The sequence below is a fragment of the Hemicordylus capensis genome, chromosome 2 (assembly GCF_027244095.1).
Source record: "Hemicordylus capensis ecotype Gifberg chromosome 2, rHemCap1.1.pri, whole genome shotgun sequence".
NCBI lineage: Eukaryota > Metazoa > Chordata > Lepidosauria > Squamata > Cordylidae > Hemicordylus > Hemicordylus capensis.
This window is the reverse complement of record NC_069658.1, coordinates 273,925,784-273,941,512: the sequence shown is the minus strand read 5'-3', so window position 1 is coordinate 273,941,512 and position 15,729 is coordinate 273,925,784. Positions and strand designations below refer to the sequence as shown.

Below are 15,729 nucleotides of genomic sequence, written 5' to 3'. Positions count from 1 at the left end.
TTGGTTTAAAATATTATGGCGAAGGCTGAAATCACTCAACAGGAGGGAGCCATTTTGGGTGACATCCCTGTAGTGAACATAATGTGTCTTCTGATCCTGATCCTCTGTGCCCTGCGTATTCTTAATCTGTAAGATACAAAGAATGACACTTGCTTTGACTATAATGTCTGTAAATAGGCTATCCTGCCTTTAAAAAAAAAAAGAATAGTAATCATGTTGTGGGGGATGCAGTTTGGATTGGGACTGTTGGTGGAAGAGAATGTAACCCTATTCCCCATTAACACTGCTTTCCCAATTAAAAAATTACCCTCCCCAAAGGTATTTACTCCAAGTGTATAAAACATACATGCTTGATTATGAGTTTTGCCCCACTGGACAAACAGTAATTTGGAGAAGCCTATTTTCATCATGAGAAATAGTGTGGATGGAAAAGGATTAAACCCACTGTCATGTTGCCAGTCTGAACTCCTCCCCTTTTAGTCAATTAAAACAACAAAAACCATAAGAGGTCACTCTGATCTAGTTTGACCCTGAAGTGCAGCCTTTATGCTATCTGCAGTGCCCAACAGGCCCCCTAGGTGGCATTAGTACAATAATGATGAATGTATAGCTGTCAGTGCCTCCAGTTGGGTAGTCTCCAGGGAGTGGTGTAGAGATGCAAATTCCTTGTTTTGCTTCCTTCTAACGGAGATTGTTATTTTTCTGCACTAAAGTGCTTTATAGCACAATTTTAATGTTTGCATTTTAATCCTAATGTCTACATACACATATGGAGATGCATGTCTATCTGTCTGTAATGGTATAAACTAAAAACTAGCACTATACAAAATATTAAAAAGAAAAGATACATTTCTCACAGGCTTACAGTCTGAAAAGACAAGGAAGTAGTGGAACACAATGAAAATGAGAAAAACAAAGGGGAAAGAAAGATGTTCAAGGAAGAAACACCTAGAAGAAGGAGAGCTGTGTCTTTAATTTATTTAATTTTAGTTTTTAAAAGGGTGGCAGGATATTTAAGGTGGGTGTGGTGGGGAGAAAAGAGACAAAGAGATTAGGTCTGTTATACAAAATAGATAGAGAAGAAAGATTTTGAGGTCATTCACACAATCGAAAACTGGATAGGACAAGTGTCCTACCCAGGTTTGGGAACTGTGCATGCTCCCAATTTTCGGTGGTGTGGGAGCAAACAACTAGGTAGCGAGAGGGAGAAGTAGGAGGAGAAGCTGTGTAGAACAGCTTTTCCTCCTACCTTGATCAAATGCTGGGTATGAAAACTGGGTAGGACAGTGCTGTCTTCCCCAGGCTTTCCTCCTACCTTATTTCCAGTCACATTTCCCTTCTCCTAGTCAGTGGTTTGCACCCACACAACCAAAAATTGGGGGGGGGGACACAGCTCCCAAACTTGGGTAGGACAGTTGTCCTACCCAGTTTTCAGTTGTGTGAATGACTTCCTAACAGATCAAGCAAATGGAAGCATTGGTAAACCAAAGAGAAGAATGCTTACATGAGCAAGGTAGGGTTGCTCATAGGGATGTGCACGGAACCAGGCAGGGGAAGTTCGAAGGTAGGGGAGGATAACTTTAAGGACGGGGGAAGGTGCAGTTACCCCTCCTTCCGCTCCTCCCCCCCACCCCCGCTGGCACTCAGTTAGTAAAGGCTCCATGAGGGCAGCAGCCTACCTCCCTGCTGCTCCATTCCCTCTTTGGCTGGAAGTACCAGGAAGTACCTCTGACCTCAGGGAAGTACCCTGGTCGTGTGGTAGCACGGGCTGCCTGCAGCCCCATTCAGGCTGCTGGCAATCCCAGCTACCATAGAGGCTGGGGGAAGGATCGCCCTGGCAAGCATCGCAGTGCATTGTGGTCTTTCTGGAGGCCGGGTTTCCTTCCTCCAGTCTCTCTGTTACTGTGCAGCTTGCCACAGTGGCACTCGTCTGCAAGCGTGGCACGGCAAGCAGGACGGCAGCAGTGACTGTGTGTGGGAAGGCGGGAGTGATCCTGCCTTTCCCCCTGGCCCTCCCCAGCCCCAGGAAAAGAGGTCATGTGTATGACCACTGATTTTAGAATAAATCCAGTATGGGGGGCGAATAATGGAGAGCAGCAAAAGGGACAACAGGAGAAAGGGGACAAAGATAAAGATGTGGTAGACATAAATGCAGTACAATGTAACTGTCAAGCTGAGGTAGAGTAAGTTAATTAACTGAGATTTCATAGCAATAGTAGGGAGAAGTAGCCAAGGTTTAGAGATGGTCAGCAGTTAAAAAATACAAGTATAGTTAGTTCCACTGAAAAAAGAGTAACATATAGGTAAGGAAACAAAAACAAATGGAGACAGTAATAACTATGTAAGGTGAACTCTGGATTTTGGAAGGTCTGCCTCTGTAACTGGCTGTGTAGTGAGGGCTCTGCAGTTTGTGTTTTTGCAGAGTCAGTCATTGTACTAACGGTGCAAATGTTTTGTGCTCTGAGTAAATCCACCCTAAATTGGAATCCTGTTGGAATTTGAACTTAGGTTCCTGTGTGTTTTCACATGGGGTGTTGCAAAAGTCTCTGCACGGCTTTTGCATTGAAGAGATATCAGCTCCCCCTAGCTCTTTGAAGTACCAAACATGATCTTTTCACTTCCCTGATTTTATTCTTTTTTCTAGTTATGCTGACACTGAGGGGATTCTCACAATCGCCCAAAAGGGAGCCTAGCCCGCTTTGGGGTGATTGTGTGCTGCGACAGGAGCCGCGTGGCTTCCAGCAGCTAACCTTCATAAATACCCCACCCCTAACTGAGCGAGCGCTCCATTAACCTCGCCTTTTTGCTCGTGTGTTGCCGTGGCACGCAACGACACACGAGTAGACCCTCGATTGAGAGGCTGCAAGCAGCTTCCCGGGCTCGGGGGTCTCTCCAGAATGCCCTGTGCACTCGTGCGTGGCATCCTGGAACGTCCGGGGTCTAGGGGTTTGCATGGAGTCGGTTAAGGTTAAACAATTTTTTTAAAAAAATCGCGAACATGTGAGGGGGTTTGGTTCTGGTCCAGATGGAACTGGAGGGGGTGGTTGGTTTGACCCTAAATCCCCAAACCATCAAACCAAACTGCCGGACCACCAGACCGGTTTGTACATCCCTACCGGGGGTCGCGCAGCCCCTGATCCCCGCAGCCCCCACCGGCTTTGTGATGGAGTCGGCAGTCATGTGGGTGGCTGATCCAGCTGCCCAGGGCTGCCTTCCACTAAGCCTGCTCTCCCCGCAAGCCCCCTTACGGCTCTTCTCACCGATTGTGAGAATCACCTCAGTGTGTGGTAATGAAGTGAGTGTGTGTGTGTGTGTGTGTGTGTGTGTGTGTGTGTGTGTGTGTTTTATAACACCATCACTATGAATCTTTGTTTTCTGTTGATAGTAGGTATTATCCCCAGTAAATCTGTCTGTGAGAGAGGATGGATTATGTCCTCTCATTTTTATTTTTTTTTAGAAAGGTAGTAGCACATTTTCTCCTTTGCACGTAAGCAGGAATCTCATTTCCCCCCATAGCAGGTAAGGGAGGACAGCAGCACAGGAGTGAGGTAGTTGGCGTAGGAGATGTGGCCTTTTCTGCTGCCTTCAAGCTTTTAAAGGTATAAACATAGCCCCTAGATTAATACCTGACCTGTAAAATACATATAGCCAGAAACATGCGTTTCACATGTTAATGGGTATGTGTAAAATATTTTATATATGCGTGAAGTAGCCCTAAGAGGGAGTCTTTTCCCATCCTAGGAAGATCACAAACAAACCTTCACAGGATTCCATTCCACACATATGTGTATTTTGTCAGGGTCCTTTAAATTGCAGCACTCTGACTTCAGAGCTCACAGTTTATCCTAAGCTTCTGGGAGAAGCTATATTTTTCTCATTTGCTTCAGCAAATCCTGTGTCTGGTAGGAGGCCCACTTGTGCATAGCTGCTGCTGTAATGATAGTCAGAGCCATGCCTGCAGGGGAGGCAGATCCAGTCTGCACAAGAATAGCAACCTTTGACAGCAAAAAAAAAGGATATCTGCTTGGAGAGACCCCCTTTCTGTATGAACTTGTAGATTTCAGGTACTCCCATGACACTGAGCTACCACAGAGCCTAGCAAAGGCACAAAAGACCCACCTTCTCTGCTAACCTCCCTCCAACACATACCCCAGCTGGTAAGCTAAAGTGGTGATGTGTAGTCACAGCTGCAAGCAATTAGCTAAAGGAAAGATCTCTTTCCTCACTCTCCTCCTTTCCTCCCATTTCTTGACACCAACCCTCTGTAACTTATGGAAGGAATGAAATGAAGTGCCTCGCAACTCAAGAGTAAGATTAAAGGAGTTCAAGCTGAGCTACAGGCAAGTCACTTACAAACAATTCTGTAAAGAGGGCCTGTTTTTACAAATGCAGAAAAAGCCTTTAGTCTTAGTGTAGGTTGTTGAGCATATCTAAGAACATAAGAGCTATAGTTGCCAGATTGCAACTTGCAGATCCTGCCTATCCCTTTTAAAAGGCCCATGGCCCTGGGAAACTGTTCCTGCACTGGTCCCTTCATCCAGCCTCCTGTCTCACCCCTTTTAGCACTCAGAGGATGTTGTCTCCTCCCCTCAAAAAACACCTCCATGGACATATGCTGCGCTTGGTGATAAAAAGTTCAGAACCACACATCTGCTCTATGGAAGCCCATACAGTTTGGCTGGCCTGTGTTAGGCAGGCAATTGGGGGTTGCTGTCAACCCTGCCCCGCTCCTGACATCCCCCCACAACACATGCAGGCATAGTCCCTGCCAGTTGGAAGAGAAGCCATGCACTCCTTTGCTTAGCAATTCTGCTTGTATGCAGAGATGCTGGGCACCACACATAAAGAGGTAGGTGGCACCATCCCAGTTCCCAAACCCAGAGCTGTTGGAAAGAGTTAGAATGAGCAAAGAAGCAAGGAAAGGAGTGGGTGCATGTTTGTGGATGCCTGGGTCACCACGCAAATGGCCAGGGTGCATGTATGGCAGCCTCCAAAATGGCCACCGCCACTGGGGAAGGGGCCAGAATGGCCTGAAAATGTGCTGAAATGCCCCTTAGAGGACTGAGGGGCGGCCGGTGAGAGGGAGAGGGAGACTACAGAGAACGCCCCCATGGCTGTGCCAGTACCCCCCGAGGCCATCAGACTCACCGGTGAGTGATTCTAAAAAGAAAAATAGTGACATTAGAACCCCCAAACCGGCTCGAATTCCAGCCAAGCCATAGGTTTTGTTTGGTGGCACAAAACCAAACATGCCCGGTTTTGTTCATGTCTAGTTTAGATTCAAACTGGACAAACTGGTTTTGTGCACATCCCTAGGGGACAGGGATGTTCTCCTCTATTTCTCCAGGATTTCCTTCCCAGGTGCTAGAGATGGAAGAGAGCATGCATTACCTGGGGAGAAATTTATGAGAGAGAGAGAGATTGGTCAACTAGCCAGAAAAGATTTCTCTACAGCTCCCAGGAATTCAGGGAAGAAGCCCAGGAGGGGGAGGGGGAGCAGCAGCAGCAGCATGATGGGCAGTGGAGGTAACCTCTTTCCTTCTTGATATGAAGGCCTCAGTGTCATGCTTTCTAACCACCACCACCACCACCACCACCACCAGACACGCAAAATATTTGGTAGCTGGGCCGACTTATCAGTACAAGAGCTCCCGTTTGCATGTGCAGTTTCCCATCACTGTTCTTGATGATAATCAGAAAGGAAGCTGATTTTGTACATGTTGTTCCCTTTCTTCATAGCTCTCTGCCCAGAAAGCAAAAAAGAGATGGTTCTTGAATTGCTCACCCTCTGGTAAACAAAGGCCAATATTTGTAGAATGTACCAGGCTTCTGCAATGGGGTGGCTATAGGAGGAGCAAATGTCAGCTATTCAAGGTCCTTGGGACTGGGGCTCCTGGCTGGGACTTGCCCTTCCTCCTCTGAGAGGTCTTCCTCAGGGTATGAGTCTGTGTGGGTCCTGATACCTGTGTGTTGTGCCCTCTGTTGGAGGTGATGATACAGGACAGGATTTTCTGGATGTGAACTTTTCCTGAGAAAAAGTTATTCTTACCCCCACCCCCACCACACACACACTTTTATGCTTCATTTTCAAAGGCTAATATGAGAGCACATTATCTAGTTTCTTTCTTTAACTATGTCGGTGGAATAATATCCATGGCAGCAGTAACCATAGGGAGCATTCACAGTGTGTCTTCCCCTCACTTGTTTTCTTTTTTGATTCCTGTCTTCTGCGTTTTAACTGTTTGTTTTGTAGAGAAGAGGAACAGGTTTTACAAGTATTTTGTTGGCATTGCAAGGATGCAAACAACTGAGAATGTTTGCTGTGCTCCTTGGGTAGTGTGAGCACTACAAATTGGTCATTCCTTTAAGGACATTGGAATGCTCCCACACTGCTCAGCAGAGTGGCTAGGAGGTGAAAATGCTACATTTTAAAATACCATTTTTATTTGATAATTTGTGAACATGAAATATGATATTAAAGCCACAATAAATGTTGACTGGGAATGATGGGAATTGTAAGTCAGCAGTAGCTGGAGTGCCAAAGGTTGCCTTACACCTGGACTAGACCTTGGCCACTGCATGTGATCAAAATTCACCCATTAGAAGTGTGTTCAGATTTCATGATTCCCATGTGGAGGCCATCAAACGCCCTTCTACATGGTGGTACTCCATATGGTAGGGGGATGGGGCCGTACATCAGTGATAGAACATTTCTTTGCATGCAGAAGGTCCCAGGTTCAATCCCTGACATCTTCATGTCAGGTGGGAAAAGACTCCTGCTGAAACCTTAGAGAGCTGCTTCCAGTCAGTATAGACCAGGGATTCTCAATGTTGGGTCCCCAGATGTTATTGGACTTCAAGTCCCATAATTCCTAACCCAGTGGCCTTTGGTTGGGGATTATGGGAGTTGAAGTCCAATAACATCTGGGGACCCAGTGTTGAGAATCCCTGGTACAGACAATATTGAGCTAGGTGGACCAATGGTCTGACTTGGTATAAGGCAGCTTCCTATGTCCTGGCCTATTTGCCAGAAGTTTTCTTCAAAAGCTTTGTTGCTTTTGCTTGTTGCTGCCAGTGTCTGCCAGGTACGTATGCCACTGGCAGACGGAAGCACCATGTTTGGAAGGAAAAGGGTTAAGTGATTGGAAAAGTTATCCTTGTAGCATAGAATGCCACCATGGAGGGGGTGGGTACCTACACATCTTGATTTGGCTTATTAGCCAACAATGATTTGTTTGCTGCCACTGCCCCCCACCCCTCAGGGTGGCTTCTTTCCTTCAAGCTAGGCTTTTGTAAGAGGCAACAACAGTCTTGCTTCACCGCTGTTTCTGCCTTCTGCCAAGTCAAGCAGGGAGAGAGCGAGAGCGCGCGCGCCTCTCCTTTCCTCCTCTCTGCTGGAAAAGAGGGGTGGTTTCTTTCCCATGTACTCCCATTTTCAGGAGGCAAATTAGTAGTGAGACAATGATGCTGGCTTTGCAAAAGCCCCATGTAATGGCAGAAACCCACCCTCCACTTTTGTTCCTCAGGTTATCCATGGAGGAATAGATGGGTGTTTTCAGGGGGGCAGGATTCAGTTGCCCCTCACATTCTCTTTCCCTTCAAGCAGTTGATTGGCAGAATGTTGGCTTTTGATGTTTGCATGAGCATATTCCTTTGTAGCTGGAGATATGTGTGGGGCTAGGTAATGAGACATAGGCAATGAGCTGTTCTTGATGATGGGGAAGCCTTTTTGTTATTCCATCCTTCATGGCTTTCTGCACAGAAGGCAAAAATAGATGGTACTCTCTGATGCAAAGAGGCCAACTTTTGCAACATGGCATGGACTTCGGCTCCTGACAACTGTGTTTTTGGTTCTCAGAAGCTCTACTTAATTATCATACTTATTGCAAACCCTATCACTATATCAGAGACTCATGCTTTTTACCCTTAAAATTACATGAGAGATTGAGAACAAGCAAAAATGCAGAACAATTCTCTGTCTCTCTTCACATGTGGAACTAATTGTCAAATTGTATTGCCAAGTCTGCTCTCCTGCTATATTAAATCTGTGTTATTGCATCCTCTCTAAATGTCATATTTTCAAAAGCCAAAAATTTAGGAGCAGAAAATGTGAACACAATATCATCTCCCCAACCCTGAAAGAAGCAGGTGATGATGGTTCTGATACGAAGCGTTAGGATTAATACAGAAGATGCCTATCCTATCACAAACCATTTACATTTGAATGTCTGCAGGGTTACTTCTATCTTCCTTTGGACTACTGGGATTAAACTTGTGTTTTCATAAAGAAAATTAGGGTGGCACACTCATTTTATACCAGTTGCTGCGAGGGTGGATAAACAATGGGGAGGGCTGTTGTCTTCATGCTGTGCTTGGGGACTTCTTGGAAGTATATGGCTGGCCACTGTTTATTTGATTTATATCCCACTCTATCCCATGGACTCAGAATGGCTTACATCAGGTATTCTCACTGCCACTAGTTCTGACCTCACAGAACTGTTGAAATGAAATGTTTCCATACAATTAGGAAGAATGTGCAGAAGCCTCCTTCCATGTGCAGATGACCACAAGGCAAGGGTCTCTTGATCTGATCTAATTATATTCTAATTTCTATAGAGGGAAACACATCTCAAGATAATAGAGATGCAGCCATGGAAATAGGCAGCTTGGGGGTGCTCCTGAAGCTTGCACTACGCCCGGCCACACAGCCAGGAGAACCTTTTTACAGCGTAGACTAGTTATACCACCTGCATAACTGAAAGCCCTTAGACCAAAAGGATCTGGCCACTGTTACTCAAGCCCTGATTACATCCAGATTAAACTCCTGCAGTTCTGCTCTACATGGGACTGCCTAAGGTACAGTAAGTGTTTGGAAATGGCAACCAGTCCTTAATGTGGTAGCAAGAGTGTTAATTGGAGCATGCTGCACAGGACATCTAACTCCAAGTTCACTTGCTCCCTTTTGGTTTCCAGACCCAATTCAAGGTGCTGCTTTAATATTTAAAACACTAAATGAACTGGAGCCACGATACATTAAGGACTATCTTTTCTCATTGGATCATCAGGCATGTTCACTTGGCCTCCTCCATGTTCTTCTGCTTTCTGATGTGTGGTGGGTAGTTAGGTCAGACAGAGCTTTTTAGTTACTGTATTTCTTTATTAAATGTTATACCACCAATTTAGAAAACTCATGGTGGTTTGCACGTAAAGTTACAAGTAATAATAGTAATAGTAATAATAATAATTAATAAAACAATTATAACAAATCCTCTATTCTACCAAAGACAACTATAGGGCTCTGTGGTCGCCAGGAGTCGACACCGACTCGACGGCACACTTTACCTTTAAAAATAACAGACAAAGAGGCACCATTGAAAGAGGTGAGCCTTTTATATTTAGCAAGGGGTGAGCAACTCCAGCACAGCGTCCTTTCAGTGACTGTTGCTGATGTCTACCTTATGTTTCCTTTTTTGAAAGTGAATCCTTTTGAGACAGGGATCCATCTCATTGATTCATTCATTTGATTTCTTTACTGCCCTTCCAAAAATGGCTCAGGGCGGTTTACACAGAGAAATAATATATAAATAAGATGGATCCCTGTTGGTTTGCTTGCTTTATTTATGTTTCTATGTAAACTGCTATGAGAACTTTTTGTTGAAAAGTGGTATATAAATGTTCATAATAAAAATAAATATTTATAACAATTAAAACCTCAACTAAAAGCCTAGTTAAAACAGGCATATTTTCAGTGCCCTCCTAAAAACAGCAAGAGATGTTAAACCTCTTGCTCCTATAGGAGTAATGCAGGGTTTGCATTCTAAAGCTTAGTGGCGGCTATAGAGAAGGCCCAACTCCAAGTCACCTAAGACCCAAGCTGTTTACCCAGGCCTAAGCTGTTTACCCAGGCCTAAGCTGTTTAGGACTTTATTGGTAATTGCCTGCACTGTGTATTTCACTTGGAAAAATATCAGCAATTGTGTAGTGCAATGAATGCACTGATTCAAAGCTCAGCCTAGGCACCTTTAAAGGTGAGGAGAACAGGTCCGTACCTGCTCCTCCATCAATCGCTGCAGCTTTCTGCTGTGGTGGCATGCCCCCCAGCACACCTCACGTGGTAGCGGCACACACATGGCCTCAGCAGCAGCTATTTGCATTGTCAGAAGTCATGCTGACCATGCAGATGGCTGCTGCGCATGCTGCTGCACTGGCACCATGCTAGGGGTGGTCCAGGGAGTGGGGAGCTGCAGTGAGAGGCAGAGGAGCAGGTACAGACTTACTTTCCTCACTTTTAAAGGTGCCCGGGCTGAGCTTTGAATCAGTGTATGAATCTCGATTTCTGTGCATCCCCAATAAGAACATAGGAACTGTTTTATACTGAGTCTGACCATTGGTCCATCTAGCTCAGTGCTGTATATGACTGACAGCAGCTTCTCCACGGTAGCAGACGGGAGTATCTCTCAGGCCTGTCTTGGAGATGCCAGGGAGGGAACTGGAAACCTCAGATGCTGCTCCCTAAGGGGAATATCTTACAGTGCTCATCCCATTCAAATGCAAACCAGGGCAGACCCTGCTTAGTAAAGGAGACAGTCCATGCTTGCTACCACAAAACCAACTCTTTCCCTAGTTAGCCCAGAGGCCAGCCAGACTCGAACTCCCTGCTTAGGGAGGCTTGCCTGGCAATTGACTGAGTCAAATGGCAAGTTAAGTTGCTGCTAATTAGCAAATAGTGGACCTGAATTATCTATATAGTGAGACGATTCCCACGATCAGCCTGGGGAGGGTTAGCGGGGAGAGCAGGCTTAGCCCGCTCTCCCCGCACACGAGCAGGCAGTCTGCTCCAGGCGGCCGAAGCGGCCGCCCACACGACTGCCACCTCCATTATGGAGCCAGCAGGAGCTGGGAGGATTGGGGGCCGTGTGGCCCCCAGAAGCTCCAGCATGCCCTGTGCGAGCATGCAGGGCATGCTGGAGAGACCCCCGAGCCAGGAGGCTGATTTTGAGCCTCCCGGTCGGGCGGGGGGGGGGTCGGGTCTACTCGTGAGTTGCCACACCGCGGAGCTGTGCCACAGCAACACATGGTTCAAAAGACTGGGTTTGCAGAGCGCTCGCTCCGCAAACCTGGTTTTAGGGCAGGGGTAGTTTAGCAGGTTACTCGCTGAAGAACCACTGGGCTTGCAGGCAAGCTCGGTGGTTCTCACAATGGGAGAAAATCAGGCTAGCAGAGGCTAGCCCGGTTTTCTCCCATCGTGTGAATAGCCTCAGTATGTCCTTATTTAGTTCTTGTTTGTTTTGCTGCTGGTGCTAAGATTGTATTGTTGCTTTTTTATGCTTTTATATGCTTTTTGTTTTTATACTAATATTAAGCTATCCTACAGATCCTTTTGGATGGAAAGTAGGATATACATATTTGAAAATAACTAATATACACTTGCTGCGAATCTATATCACCACAGGGTCCCCTGTATATAAACAAGGGGCACAGAACAATTACTGGGATTTCTTACAGTGTGGTGAGACATGCCTATAGAAAATGATGGTGTCAACTTACCATTCATTTCACTTTGTCACACTGTGGAGATAGCCTCTGTCTACAGTAGATATGGAATCCAATGAAATATAATAGACCTACTAAAAAAATGCCTAAAAAACCATAAAGCTGTTTCAACAGTTGCTTCCATTCTTCTTTGTTTTTCAGGAAAAAAGGATAATCCTTTTTAAAAAACCAACAACTTGTCCTGGAAGTGTTCACATAATATTCATAGAAGGGCATATTTACTTTTCTGAGTGCAGGTGTGGGTGAAGCCTATGGAATATAATAATGAATATTTAACAGTATCCTTTCAGGCACTATCATCTCTCCATATCTGAATCTTATAACTGTTATTTTAATAAACAATTTTCCTAAGGGAATGTTATAAATGTTAATCTTTCATGAAAAAGAAAATTTATGTCTGCATACACCAGATGGCAGCCTATGATGCTAACTGGGCCTTTTAATTTTTGTTTCCATCTGTGCAGAAGGAAGTTATATAGATTTGAATGTTGAAATCTATCTTTTTCACTGCAAGTTCTTTCTGTAGCTGATTTAGTTATCCTTTGTGCTTGTTTACCTTTAGCTGCTGGAACATTTAAACACTATGAAACACTAAACATGCCTTGGGGTAATTTAAACTCCCTGGGATCATTTTATGAAGGGTGGCATATATATATCTAACTATAAATAAATCAAATAATTTGGTGTACAAGGAGCTGGATTTTAAGAACAGAGCTCACATCAAGTCCCTATAACTAGATGCCATTGAGGAAGGACCTTTTACTTGCTGCTTTAGGACAAATCAACCTATTGATATGGTGGCTGTCTCAAAATAACTTTTGCTACAGAGATTACTGGTTAGTAACCAAGAATGGCCATTTTCTCCATTGGGTCCAATAGTTTAGAGTTAGTTGGCAATCTTTTTGTGGACCTGAATGAGAGATCCATCCAAACTTGGGGAAATGTGAGATACACACACCCACACCCACCATTGCCCATCTTTTTCTTTACAAATATGCAAGAACTCCATAAGTTTACAATGTTCTTTCAGCCAGCAAAACCCAAACCTGAGCAATTCTATCTCCTGGAACTTCTCAGTGCAATAGAAAATCCACAATAGTATGTAGTCCATGGGGAGAACACCCCAGTAAGCTCGCCGGAGAACAAATAGTTCTCTCCAGATGTCTTGGGGGGGAAAGAGGCAAGCTACGGGAAATGGTGGGGAGGGGGATGCAGGTTCTGATATCTAGCTTGGAACCCTGAGGACAGCGGTGGCCGCCTTGAGGGACTGCAGCAGCAGCTGGAGATGATGGGAGTTCTAGTCCAACAATAGCTGGAGAGCCTCACGTTGCCCCCACCTTTCCTCAGGGATCCAAGCTAGTTATCAGAGCCTGCATGTAAAACAACTAACGTCTTTTCCCCTTCCCTTGCCACCATCTACTGTAGATAGGATGGAACATAGGAAACTGCCATACACTGAATCAGACCATTGGTCTATCTAGCTCAGTATTGTCTTCACAGACTGGCAGCGGCTTCTCCAAGGTTGCAGGCAGGAATCTCTCTCAACCCTATCTTGGAGAAGCCAGGGAGGGAACTTGAAACCTTCTGCTTTAGCTGTGTTTGCAGCCATTGTAGATATCTCAAAGAAAGGAAATTTCCCAAGGATAAAAGACTTCTCTTTTGAAATACAGTCCACAACCAAGACCATGTTTAGTCAAGGCCATGTTTTCTTCAGGCTAATAGCAGTTTTATTTTTATGGATGTGTGCAAGATTTCAGAGAGACTGGGTTGATACTTTTGATTTTATAAGTAACAGACTGTTCAGGGCTTATAAGGGTGAGATGTTGAACGCACCCCTCATCTTAACTATGCTGGCACGACTGTGTCAGTAAAATCCCTACAACCAGCTCACATATGCAGACTAGAAGGTTCCTCCCCTTCTCTGCAATCTTCTGACAATTCCATGATATAGATTCTCATGGACAGGGAGAAATATCACTATGAACCAGTTGCACACAAATGTGGTCAGCTGAAATCCTTGTAATTGTGGGAGCTTTGAAAAAATGGTCAGTTTGCATGTGTGACTCAAACCTAAATAAGTAGTTAAACTGAGGAGGGAACCAGAATGTTGATTCCTCTTTAAGGAAGGCATAGGTACTCCTAGACTGTTTGTCTTGATGAAAGCTATTAGGGTAAAGCTGCTCCATTCCTAGAAGGGAGTCTTCTGACCATAATAGAGCTAAGAACAATTCCATCTCTGGAGGTCAGAACCCCGGGATATCTTTGAATGATGATGATGATTATTTTTTGCAATACAATTTGACTACAGCGGCAGCAACAGCAACAACAAAACCAGGTGGTTTTTTTGGCCTTTCTTCATGTTGTCTTCTGCAGCAGGGGAGCCACTGCAGTGTAGCATCTTCTTTCACTTCTTATCAACTACATTGGAATGTCTCTGTCAGCTAAAAGGAGTCCATCTGTGGCCCCTTCCCCTGCCAGCATTGCTCCAGGCCAGGGTTCCCTATAACAGGGATTCCCAGCTGTTGCTGACTGCAACTCGCACCATCCCCAGATGCAGTGGCCTTTGGCTGGAGATGATGGGAGTTGTAGTCAACTTTACCAAATGGTAGAGAAAAGATCCATGCTGCTGAAGCTCCTGTGCTTAAAGGTAACATGAAAAGGGGGCCCATTTGGGTAATCTACTCCTGTAGATAATATGTAGTCAGTACAGAGGTAAGACCTGCCTCCCTGAATAAATTCTGCAGGAGTACCGAATGAACACTGTTAATCTTAAGGCTGGGCTCCCTTAGCCTGGTTTCCACTATGCGTGTGAATAGCCTCATAGTCTAAGCCACTGGGTGGATCTTTAACCAGCTCATTTAGAAATCAAGACCAGGAGCCTTACCTCCTGGCACCATCAAAACTCTTCTGTCTCTCCAAACTAATCCAGGTGACTAAACATTGAAATGCAAAGGTACCACATAGGCTGCAGTGATTGTCAGCAGATACCTCAGGCCAAGTCTCAACAAAGCTGGCCCATCAGTTGCTATGTGCAATGCAACTGTGATGTTCTGCCTGGCTTCTCTTGACTGAGCCCTAACTATGCCTTTCAGACTCTGACCTGCTTGCTCCATCCTCAGCTTTCCTGTTTGGACTATGCCTCTAACCTCTTTATCCTGACCTCCCTATTCAAGTGTCAGACTTGCCTGTTTGGACCAAGTCCTTGGCTTAACACCTGACAAGAGCAAACCTCTGCTAAGGCCTGACACTTATTTCAATTAGATCCATCCGATCTAGATATAAAAATCACAACCTAGAGGTAAGGGATTGGGAATAGAATCATCAGAAAAGATAGAAACTAAGACCAAACCACAGTAATATTATCTTCAAGATTTTATTAAGTGCCTGGACACAAGAAGCCAAACTACTTCAGAAATGCAATTCTCTCAGGTCTTATGTCCAAGATGTTCAAGACCGAAGCATCAGCACCTTGTTTGTCTTCTTCATCTTTCGATGCCACGAAGTGCTGTCCAACTTTTTCTCTACTGAGTGCAGTCGGGCTGTGGTTTCTGTCAGCATGTCCATCAGTAGCTCTAGTTGTAACTTCAGGAAACATACAATAACTTTAGAATAAATAGGACTCGAACGTGTTATGGATCTTATGGAAACTATGCTCTAAACTGGAAAAGAGAACCAGTACTATTCTAGTTGGACAGCAGGAGGGAATTACGGAAAAAAGAATACTACCTCAAGATGAAGTAAAGGGACTGACGTAGCTCAAACCATTAACATGTGTATTAAATAAACCTCAACTTTTGTTTTGGTAATATATTGGGGGCCCAATACGTAGTAATTCAGAGGATTTGGGGAAAGGATCTTAGGGTAAGCATGATCATCCCAGTGGATAATTTCTAATCAGAGATAATGCTAGAGCTCAATCCACTTCATCAGTCACCAACTCTGACCTAAAGTTCTGGCTTGTAATCCCAACTCCTGGAAGCTGCGTTTGGTTGCTCGATGGAAGGGAGTTGGAGGCACTCTGCAAGAGACATTTATTATGTCTCTTTAGCTTTTTATAATTTTCAGATTTTAGCTTTGAAAATAACTTTCCATTTGAACCTAATAATAAGTGTGGTTTTTTAACCTGACTTTTAACTTGTTTGTTAATTTTATTACTTTTATTGTGTCTTGTATCTA

The 15,729-nt window shown here is 44.7% G+C and overlaps 1 protein-coding gene across 3 annotated transcripts in view; it reads left to right on the top strand.

The window, feature by feature from the left end:
- PRICKLE2 (prickle planar cell polarity protein 2) overlaps positions 1-15,729 on the top strand; it is a 365,950-nt gene that overhangs the window by 23,591 nt on the left and 326,630 nt on the right. The window contains exon 1 of one of the 3 annotated variants that reach the window (XM_053298870.1): positions 4,257-4,340. The exons of the other annotated variants lie outside the window; for them this stretch is intronic. The gene's annotated coding sequence lies outside the window, so the exon portion shown is untranslated. Of the gene's footprint in view, positions 1-4,256; positions 4,341-15,729 lie in introns of those variants that run through there. 3 annotated transcript variants of the gene reach the window in all.